This window comes from Mus caroli, unplaced genomic scaffold (assembly GCF_978045245.1).
Source record: "Mus caroli unplaced genomic scaffold, Mus_caroli_1 scaffold_11, whole genome shotgun sequence".
Classification (NCBI taxonomy): Eukaryota; Metazoa; Chordata; class Mammalia; order Rodentia; family Muridae; genus Mus; species Mus caroli.
In genome coordinates this window covers 23,607,881-23,619,725 of record NW_028227266.1, presented here as the reverse complement: position 1 = coordinate 23,619,725, position 11,845 = coordinate 23,607,881, and positions in this window count along the sequence as shown.

Genomic DNA, 11,845 nt, shown 5'->3' with positions numbered 1-11,845 from the left:
GAGCATCTTTACTTTGGTTTCATCAACAATGCATTCACCAAGGGGGCAATTGTGATTCCATGACTCTCCATGGGGGGTCAGGAAGGTGATGTTCTAGAGGTTGGCACAATGCTCTCCAACATGCTGATTATGGTGGTTTCTGTGTGGTGCTGGAACAAACTCAGTATCCCATAAATAACTTCTCTGGCTTCTCTCAGGCACCCATCCATATTGTCCTATTGCCCTCCTTCTGAAGGAGTAGCAGTCTGAGTCAAGTGTCTCTGCCCCTAGACACTTTCTGGAATCATGTTTCTCCTTTCTCTGCTTCTGTTGGAACAGAACCTGCTGATTGCATGGTCTGATTGGGTGTGATTCCTATTCACAGCTCCATTCATAGATGGCTTATGACTCCTCTCCTCAAATGTGCTGATTATTTAATGGAGTCTCCAAACCTTGACACTTAGAGGAGGCTTCAGATGCAAAATTGTTTCAAGATTCAACCTTTCTTGAATAAGAGTCTGAGTGTAAGAAATATATTTGCATAAATCCATGAGACTTAAGGTAAGCATAGATCTTATTAACACTCAAGCTTCCTGTCTGATGATACGAGTTTGTCAGAACTTCTGGGACCCAGGAATGGAGCCTAAGTGGCTTCTCACTTTGGACTCATACATCCCACACTGAATAGACAACCCTCTGGATGACATCACTGCATTTACTTCACACTAACTCCTGGCACCCTATCTGGTATCTCTACCTGGTATTTGTGACCTAGTATAACTTTGTAAAGAGAGCTCATGATCATGGTTAGATGAAGATGTGGAGCCCTTGTTTCTTCATGGCTCATGGAGAAGCAGAGTCATTGCCACATGATTTTGAATGAACATGACCTTGAATAGTCATGAGCTTTCACAGATACCGCTAGTGACATGGTAACCAATATAGAAGATGGAGCTGAGGGTCAAGGGGGAGTAGAAATTGTTCCATGGGCACCCTTCTCTGGCAATTAATTTTAAGTTCAGAGAGGACATTGGGACATAGCACTCCCATGTACCATGATTCTGGCCAGTCCAGCTAGGGGATTAGTGCAGGTGACCTTAGATGACATTTGACTTACATAAGAGTTTTATAGATACTTAGGGAAAGTTGCTATTTCTAACTCTCCAGTCCTGACATAATTACTCTCTATTGCTCTAGACCATGTTCCAGAACTATGAATGACTTTACTGCAGCCTAGATTTTAGGAAAATTTTCACTGTGTCCCAAAAGCCTTTTCTGTGGACTGTTCCAGAACTACCCCCAGAACATCCTGAGGGAGAACCTGGCTGGGTAGTCACCCTCTTTTTCTAGGACCTGGAGATACCATGACAACCACATTTCACAGGTTAATTGTGAAGCTCACACACAGTATGGGAGTGAGAGCTGAAACCTAGAGGCCTAGATAAGTCTCACTGTCACTGTCATTGACAAAATAATGTTACTGTGAGTCCCTTTAGTAAAAGCTGTGTAAGTCTGTCATTTATCCTGTGGTTACCTTTGGTCAACACCACCCCTTGGTTGCAAACTAAGGAAGCCCAGGCTCATTTGTGACATTGGAACAGATATTCCAGACTGTCTAGGAAAATGAAAGTTCTCTTCAGATGTTTCCTAAAAGGATGGCCCCTGCATTGACATGTCAAGCAACCAACTGGAGAAAACCATTGTAGGCTCAGGGTGTGGGAGGCTCTAGTTCTACCAGCAGGTACCGAGCTGTACAGTCTGGTTTCTCCTGCAAATAACTGTTCCTAGAGTTTTCTGGTCCCCTCTCTGAAGTTGACTAGTGGACAGGGCTGGTGATAATGGGAAAAGTTTAATAGAAGGAGCTCTTTGGGCTGAGAGTGGATCAGCAGACTTTTGGGCACCTAACACAATTCCTTCAGTGTTCTTGTCGCCTACTGGTCCTTGAATGACAGAATGGCAGAAGGCTCTTTCTTCTAAGAATCTAATTTTCTAGTTATTCTTTGCTGCTATGTTCTCACACTCACACAACTAATTCAAAGGTGAAGCTTCCAGAGTCTCCTGCCACTTCCATTTTGAATACTGCATTCCCTGGAATGCTTGCTGACTTCAGAGTGTTTCCATTGTTGATTTTTGCTCTCTCTCTCTCTCTCTCTCTCTCTCTCTCTCTCTCTCTCTCTCTCTCTCTCTCTCTCTCTCATCCAGTGAAGAGGAAAACCTGACATTCAAAGATTCAGCGATATGTGTTTTTCTTTCTTAAATCATTTTGATCCTTGCAAGGATAGGGGGTGTTTCACCCTTGCACCTTCCTGTCTCTACCAGGAACTGTATTGAAAGAAGGACTCAGCATTTCCAGGTCTCTAAGAGCATTGACTTGTCGGTGTGGTACTGACCTTTATTCTAGTTTTATGTGTCTTATTTAAATTTCCCCCAAATACCTCATGTGTACCTCCAAATGTGACTGAACATCATACTCTTTTACCCTGCCCCATTCTTAGCATGGTGTGGCACATCTGAGATGTCCTATAAGTGTGACTCCGTGATTTCTACAGTTCTCTCCACATAGAAGCAAGAAATTCAAAGATTTTTAAATGACCATTATGAGGTTAGTGATAAAAATTAGACACATTTCCTGTTCTTCTGATAATTTTTCTTGAAGAGCATGCCATAAGATCAATAACTATTTGAGAACATGATGAGGGTTCCCATCTATTTTAGTAGTTAGAAAATATGATCTTTCCCACTGTGAGTTCTGTTTGTCCATTCTAGCTACAATGCTATGGATACTGGGCCAAATCACTAAGTCAAAATCAGATTTTCTTGGCAGATATGCAATGTTGTTTATTATTTTGATGAGATCACAAATGAGCTGAGTTATGGACTGCTTGTTTCTACAGAGTGAAACAAGTTTTGGGACCAGCATGAACCCCCATGATGACCATGGTTGGCAGATGGTAGGAGGAATATTGATATATCCTAGCATGGCTTGGTGAATAAGCAATAGCACCAGAATCTGAGAATATATGGCATAAAATAGGATAGGCAAGGCAACACCTTTAGACCCTATACTAGATGAACTCAGTATGTCTGCAAACACATACACATGCATGCCTGCCTGCATGCATGCAGGCACCAGATATTCCTTAAAACAGCTTCAGTCTTCAGAACAACATTGCTACAGAGACCATATCAAATTTCCTGTTGTATCTATCAGAGCACAGCTGTGAGACTCTCTCTCTCTAGATTTCTTAGCAAAATCTTCCTTTTTATCTACTCTCTGTTCATCAGACTGTATGGATAACCTTCTCACCACTCAGTTAAATACCACACAGGGAGACAGAAACAAAGAGCCGCAGCTATGAAACCATTAGAAGTTCAAATTCTAGCATTTTACTTAGCTGTGTGTCTTGAAGTTTAAGGGCTCACTTATTTAGTCTATACTGATCATCTTCTTCCTCCTTAAAATGAAAATTGAGCTAAAGCATTGTGGTGTTCATATAAAGCATAACCCTCTCTTCAAAATGATTAAAAGATCATTTATTCTGAGCCAAATATTGATGGTGGCTTGGAAATACAGATTCAAGCTTTCCTGCCATATTTCACTGTAGGGAGGTTACACAAATTTGGTATAGTTACAGAACAAAAGAAAACCATAAATCATTACATTCATTAAATACACTGGTGGGGGCATTAGGTTACAGGAAAGTGAATAAAACTGTGATATAGGCTTCGGATGCTATCTGACACCACTCCTAGCTTCTGGATTAGTGAGGCTAATGGTTTTCTAAGTTAATGAATCCCAAATATCAGAAATTATAGTAAGTCAGACACAGAGGTAGGTGATAAGTAGCTGTATTGAAAATATAAAGACCACCCAACATTACTGGGGCTCTGAATATGTAACCTTCCAAGTCTCTATAATCAGAAAATTCAAATCAATTGATCAATCTTCAGTCTTCATTGTAGCTGTGGTGTTTTGAAGGAATTTTAGGTCATAATAGTAAACATTTAGCAAATTGCTGATGTCAGATTGATAATTTGATAAATAGTCAATATGGTATCATGGCCATTGTTAGGATCTATGTCCTGAATTTGCCATTACTTTATATTATTCATTTAGAAAACACATTGGACCTCCTTCTTGGTAAAATAGATACAACATGTCAGGACCATGATGTTTTCTATGAAACAGTATAGCTAACCAGTGAGCCAGCATCTCTTTCTACCTGAATACCTTGGTGACTGTGAAGTTAGGTATTCTACCTAGCTAAATCTAGACTCTGGTAAACTCTAAAGACACAAAACAGATGGCATAATAAAGCAATAATGACAAAGTATAAGCCTTGTATGGACCCCATTTAAAAACATGGCAGCTTAAGAAGTTCTGGGGCAGACTTTTTTCTTTTTCTTGAGAAAGTCAAGACATTAAACTATAAATCAAATATTAGTTGGATTGTTATGATTTTTTTGCTAGTTATAATTTTAAGATTGAAGTTTTTGGCTAGAATTACTTGTTTACTAAAAAAAATAAGAACAATGTATGCCCTGGTGTGATCCATGACAGTAGCTATAATGCATTATGCACATGTATGGAATTGTCAAAGCCGACACCTACTAGAGCTCATAAACTATGTAAAGAACTACTTTCTTATAAAATCATAACACCCATGACTTCCCTTACAATCTATAGGGTGGAAAGATAAAGAAGGTAGGTGGATGAAATAAGATAAATGTAAGTAGACAATTTTAAAGTTGGGAGATGAGTACATGAGAGTTTTCCTATTTTCTCTACTGTTACGTATGTGTGTATTTTTCCAGATAAAATAAGTATAAAGGCAAACAGAAGCTACCATCCACACAGATTACACTGTATCGTCCAGCTGTACGTCACCTGCTCACAGTCTTGGAGGAGCCTTTTTCCAGGGCCAGGGGTTACAGGTAGTTAGGTACCTCCTATCCCCAATCTTCTAAACACACAGCTGTGTCTGGCACCATAGCAGTAGGCTTTAGCCTTTCTCCCCTCTCAGCCTCTAACAATCTCAGACATGGTCTAGCCATACATGAGCTTGTGCCAGTGATGTGACCTCTATATGCTCCAGGACCTTATCTTAGAATAGAACCATCAGGTCTTGTTTAAGCGTGGTATACCGAAAAACTGAGAACAGCTGTTTTTCCTTGCCCCTCACTCTTGGGTTTCTCCTGGTTTAATTACCCTTTCCTGGCAACCAGAGCACTATGTGAGCTGTCAGGTTTGCTGACTTTATATCTGAAGCCAGGCTAAAGTTCTGCTATGTCATGTGGAGGTCAGGGTACTAGCTCTCCTCCCTCCTGTGCATTTTTGATATGCAAGGCTTCCAGATACCACCACAAAGTACAATCTTCACTGTCAAGAAGAGTTCTTGGCTATAGAAGTGTGATGTATTGGCCCAGAAATGGGAAGTCTTAGCCAACTTAATATCTTCCTTTAAGAATCTGTTAATTCTGATGCCAAGACTGTTTCACCAACTGTCTCAAGCTTCAGGGAGAAGTCAACCAAAGGAACCCAGGGAAGTGATAGTTACAGAGCAGATTCACATCTCATCAGCAATAGAATCACAGAAGCAAAGAAGTAAGCTTGAGAGTAGGCATTGCTCAGTAGAAGACTGGTTGCAGACTAAAGACAGAGAACTGAAGAGGCTTGGAATAGGTGACCTTGGACATTGTTGTAATGGTTAGTGTGATGGTCTGTTGCTTGATGTTAATCACAGGTTACCTCAGATTGAGTAAGCTATAGTGATTAGATATTTATTTGGTTTCATGATTTTAGTGTGAGATTGATGACTGTTTCTGTTGATAGCCTTCTTGCTGGCAGAGTTCACTGATGGTGCAGAGAATCATCTGGCAGGGCTAGATAAGGGTGTGCTTGTCTGTGTTCTTCTTTTTATGGAAGACACAGGATCAGATTGCACACTCTACCCTAATGAGTTTGTCTAATCCTAATCATCTCTTAAATACCACAGAGCAAAGTATATGAAATTCATACCCTCTTACTACCACACACAGGAATTAAGTTTCAATATGTGCACCCTTATCGGGTATACTAAACCATATCTAAACCATGACAACGAGGCAAGTAGTTTTCAGGTATATCTTCAAAACTCAGCACCATGGCTACACATATTTCCCTCTACAAACATTCTGACTTATCTCTCTGCCCTAATAGCTCTTAATAATACTTTAACAATCACTCAGTGTCCAAACACACCATTGAATATATTGTGGAGTAAAAGGCAGTAGCAGTCCAACCTGCACTGATTTTAAATACATGTACAAATAATGCAAACTTTGTTATCTATATGAACTCTTTTAGGGAAAAACCTCTTCATGTACCATCTGTGATGTCTATCTTTTTTTTTTTTTTTTTTTTTTGGTTTTTCGAGACAGGGTTTCTCTGTGTAGCCCTGGCTGTCCTGGCACTCACTTTGTAGACCAGGCTGGCCTCGAACTCAGAAATCCGCCTGCCTCTGCCTCCCGAGTGCTGGGATTAAAGGCGTGCGCCACCACGCCCGGCTTTGTGATGTCTATCTTGATTGCCACATTGACATACCTGGGTGAAGGGTCTTCAATTGATGAATTTCTTCCATTGAATTAGCATGCAGACATGTACTTTGGAGGAAAATTTTTTATTACTAAGTGATGCAGGAGAGCCCAGCCCACTGTAGGCAATACTATCTCTAGGAAAACAGCCTGGGATGAATAAGGAAAATAGATAAAGTTGAACTTGGGAGGCAGCCAGTAAGCATTCTTCCTCCGTAGTTTCTGCTACAGTTCCTGCTGGATTTTTGTCCTGACTTCCCTCAGGAAAGGATTGTAACCTGATGGTGTAAGCCAAATATGTGTCCCCCCACCCCAGCTCCCATAAATTGCTTTTGGTCAGAGTGTTTTGTTTCAGCAACTGAAAAGTATGGAGTATCATTTTATGCTTGCTCATGATTGATCATGTATGTGACTAAAATCAAATGCATCCTTGGAAAGGACATATGCAAGGGAACAAAGGTTTACACACCCCAACCCTACCAATCGAAACACAAAGTCTCATCTTGTGCTTAGAAACTAACTCTTCCTCCTGCACTGGTCAAAGGAAGCACTGAGAAACAACTTGGATCATGCGCATTTTGTTGGAGCCTGCTGCTCCCCAAGAGCAATCTCCTCTGTACTTTAATTTTTGAATAAAATCCTTTGCAGTTTTGCTGTCTGTGTCCGTCCACTCAATTGGGTCATGAGCATTATGATTTAGGCCATCATGAAAGTAGCAAAATATTTGCACTTTTAGCTGTGTAAGTTAAGACATCAGGGAAGGGAGGCATATTGGCCATATTTACATAGCATGCCACTCTGTTGAGGGACAAGTCTACTCAGGGCTCCCAAGTGGAAGATGCAGACTTCTCTGACTTGCTCAGCATGTTATGGCTTAGTGCAATTAGATACTGCTCAGAATCTCACTTCACAGAGCTGAGCAGTTAGCTCAGTCAATAAAGTGTGTTCTGCAAGCACGAGATCGTGATTTCAGGTCCTCTATCAGACATAAAAATATAAGGCAGGCAAAGCAGAATGTACATAGAAGGCACCCGTAGTCCTACTCCTGGCAAGGCAGAGAAAGGGGATCCTCAGAGTTCAATAGCCAGCTGTATCCCCTAATCTCTCAGTAACAGATGTGGTGCAAACCTGTTTCATAAAACATAAGAGAAGCCCTTCCAGTCCGACCAGCACCAGGGTAGCCAGGGCACAGAGTCGGCTGACACCTGCCAGCTACCCAGGACACCCGACACGGGATCTTAAGACTTCTGGTGAGTGGAACATAGCGTCTGCTCCAATCTCTAAACAGAGACAACTATAACAACTAACTCCAGAGATTACCAGATGGCGAAAGGTAAATGTAATAATCTTACTAACAGAAACAAAGACCACTCACCATCATCAGAACCCAGCACTCCCACTTCGTCCAATCCAGGGCACCCCAACACACCGGAAAAGCTAGACCCGGATCTAAAAGCATATCTCATGATGATGGTAGAGGACATCAAGAAGGACTTTAATAACACACTTAAAGAAATACAGGAGAACACTGCTAAACAAGTAGAAGACATTAAAGAGGAAGCAAAAAAATCCCTTAAAGAATTGCAGGAGAACACTGCTAAACAGGTAGAAGACATTAAAGAGGAAGCACAAAAATCCCTTAAAGAATTGCAGGAAAACCAGACCAAACAGGTGATGGAATTGAATAAAACCATCCAAGACCTAAAAAGGGAAGTAGACACAATAAAGAAAACCCAAATTGAGGCAACGCTGGAGATAGAAACCCTAGGAAAGAAATCTGGAACCATAGATGGGAGCATCAGCAACAGAATACAAGAGGTGGAAGAGAGAATCTCAGGTGCAGAAGACTCCACAGAGAACATCGGCACAACAATCAAAGAAAATACAAAATCCAAAAAGATCCTAACTCAAAACATCCAGGAAATCCAGGACACAATGATAAGACCAAACCTATGGATAATAGGAGTAGATGAGAATGAAGATTTCCAACTCAAAGTACCAGCAAATATCTTCAACAAAATTATAGAAGAAAACTTCCCAAACCTAAAGAAAGAGATGCCCATGAACGTACAAGAAGCCTACAGAACTCCAAATAGATTGGACCAGAAAAGAAAATCCTTCCGACACAATATCAGAACAACAAATGCACTAAATAAAGATAGGATACTAAAAGCAGTAAGGGAAAAAGGTCAAGTAACATATAAAGGCAAGCCTATCAGAATTACACCAGATTTTTCTCCAGAGACTATGAAAGCCAGAAGGGCCTGGACAGATGTTATACAGAAACTAAGAGAACACAAATTCCAGCCCAGGCTACTATACTCAGCCAAACTCTCAATTACCATAGATGGAGAAACCAAAGTGTTCCACGACAAAACCAAATTCACACATTATCTTTCCACGAATCCAGCCCTTCAAAGGATAATAGCAGAAAAAAAACCAATACAAGGACGAAAATCAAGTCCTAGAAAAAACAAGACGGTAATCCCTCAACAAACCAAAAAGAAGACTGCCACAAGAATAGAATGCCAACTCTAACAACAAAAATAAAAGGAAGCAACAATTACTTCTCCCTAATATCTCTTAATATCAATGGACTCAACTCCCCAATAAAAAGACATAGACTAACAGACTGGCTACACAAACAGGACCCAACATTTTGCTGCTTACAGGAAACTCATCTCAGAGAAAAAGATAGACACTACCTCAGAATGAAAGGCTGAAAAACAATTTTCCAAGCAAATGGTAGGAAGAAAAAAGCTGGAGTAGCCATCCTAATATATAATAAAATTGACTTCCAACCCAAAGTCATCAAAAAGACAAGGAAGGGCACTTCATACTCATCAAAGGTAAAATCCTCCAAGATGATCTATCAATTATGAATATCTATGCTCCAAATACAAAGGCAGCCACATTCATTAAAGATACTTTAGTAAAGTTCAAAGCACACATTGCACCTCACACAATAATAGTGGGAGACTTCAACACACCACTTTCACCAATGGACAGATCATGGAAGCAGAAACTAAACAGAGACACAGTGAAACTAACAGAGGTTATGAAACAAATGGATCTGACAGATATCTACACAACATTTTATCCTAAAACAAAAGGATATGCCTTCTTCTCAGCACCTCACTGTACCTTCTCCAAAATTGACCACATAATTGGTCACAAAACAAGCCTCAACATATACAAAAATATTGAAATTGTCCCATGCATCCTATCAGATCACCATGGACTAAGGCTAATCTTCAATAACAAAATAAATAATAGAAAGCCAACACACACGTGGAAAGTATACAACACTCTTCTCAATGATACCTTGGTCAAGGAAGGAATAAAGAAAGAAATTAAGGACTTTTTGGAGTTTAATGAAAATGAAGCCACAACATACCCAAACATATGGGACAAAATGAAAGCATTTCTAAGAGGAAAACTCATAACTCTGAGTGCCTCCAAAAAGAAACTAGAGAGAGCACACATTAGCAGCTTGACAACACACCTAAAAGCTCTAGAACGAAAGGAAGCAAATTCACCCAAGAGGAGTAGACGGCAGGAAATAATCAAACTCAGGGGTGAAATCAACCAAGTGGAAACAAGAAGAACTATTCAAAGAATCAACCAATCGAGGAGCTGGTTCTTTGAGAAAATCAACAAGATAGATAAAACCTTAGCCAGACTCACTAGAGGGTATAGGGAAAGTATTCTAATTAACAAAATCAGAAATGAAAAGGGAGACATAACAACAGATCCTGAAGAATTCCATAACACCATCAGATCCTTCTACAAAAGGCTATACTCAACAAAACTGGAGAACCTGGATGAAATGGACAAGTTTCTAGACAGATACCAGGTACCAAAGTTAAATCAAGATCAGGTTAATGATCTAAACAGTCCCATATCCCCTAAAGAAATAGAAGCAGTCATTAATAGTCTCCCAACCAAAAAAAGACCAGGACCAGATGGGTTTAGTGCAGAGTTCTATCAGACCTTCAAAGAAGATCTAATCCTAGTTCTTCACAAACTATTCCACAAAATAGAAACAGAAGGTACTCTACCCAACTCATTCTATGAAGCCACAATTACTCTGATACCTAAACCACAAAAAGACCCAACAAAGATAGAGAACTTCAGACCAATTTCCCTTATGAATATCGATGCAAAAATCCTCAATAAAGTTCTCTCTAACCGAATCCAAGAACACATCAAAACAATCATCCATCCTGACCAAGTAGGTTTCATCCCAGGGATGCAAGGATGGTTCAATATATGGAAATCCATCAATGTAATCCAGTATATAAACAAACTCAAAGACAAAAACCACATGATCATCTCATTAGATGCTGAGAAAGCCTTTGACAAAATCCAACACCCATTCATGATAAAAGTCTTTGAAAGATTATGAATTCAAGGCCCATACCTAAACATTATAAAAGAAATCTACAGCAAACCAGTAGCCAACATCAAAGTAAATGGTGAGAAGCTGGAAGAAATCCCACTAAAATCAGGGACTAGACAAGGCTGTCCACTCTCTCCCCACCTATTCAACATTGTACTTGAAGTCCTAGACAGAGCAATTAGACAACAAAAGGAGATCAAGGGGATACAAATTCGAAAAGAAGAAGTCAAAATTATACTCTTTGCAGATGATATGATAGTATACATAAGTGACCCTAAAAATTCCACCAGAGAACTCCTAAGCCTGATAAACAGCTTCAATGAAGTAGCTGGATATAAAATTAACTCAAGCAAGTCAATGGCCTTTCTGTGCACAAAGGATAAACAGGCTGAGAAGGAAATTAGGGAAACAACACCCTTCTCAATAGTCACAAACAATATAAAATACCTTGGCATGACTCTAACTAAGGAAGTGAAAGATTTGTATGACAAGAACTTCAAGTCTCTGAAGAAAGAAATTAAAGAAGATCTCAGAAGATGGAAAGACCTCCTATGCTCATGGATTGGCAGGATCAACATAGTAAAAATGGCTATCTTACCAAAAGCAATCTACAGATTCAATGCAATCCCCATCAAAATTCAACTCAATTCTTCAAGGAATTAGAAAGGGCAATCTGCAAATTCATCTGGAACAACAAAAAACCTAGGATAGCAAAAACCCTTCTCAAGGATTAAAGAACCTCTGGTGGAATCACCATGCCTGACCTAATGCTGTACTACAGAGCAATTGTGATAAAAACTGCATGGTAGTGGTATAACGACAGATAAGTAGACCAATGGAACAGAATTGAAGACCCTGAGATGAACCCACACACCTATGGTCACTTGATCC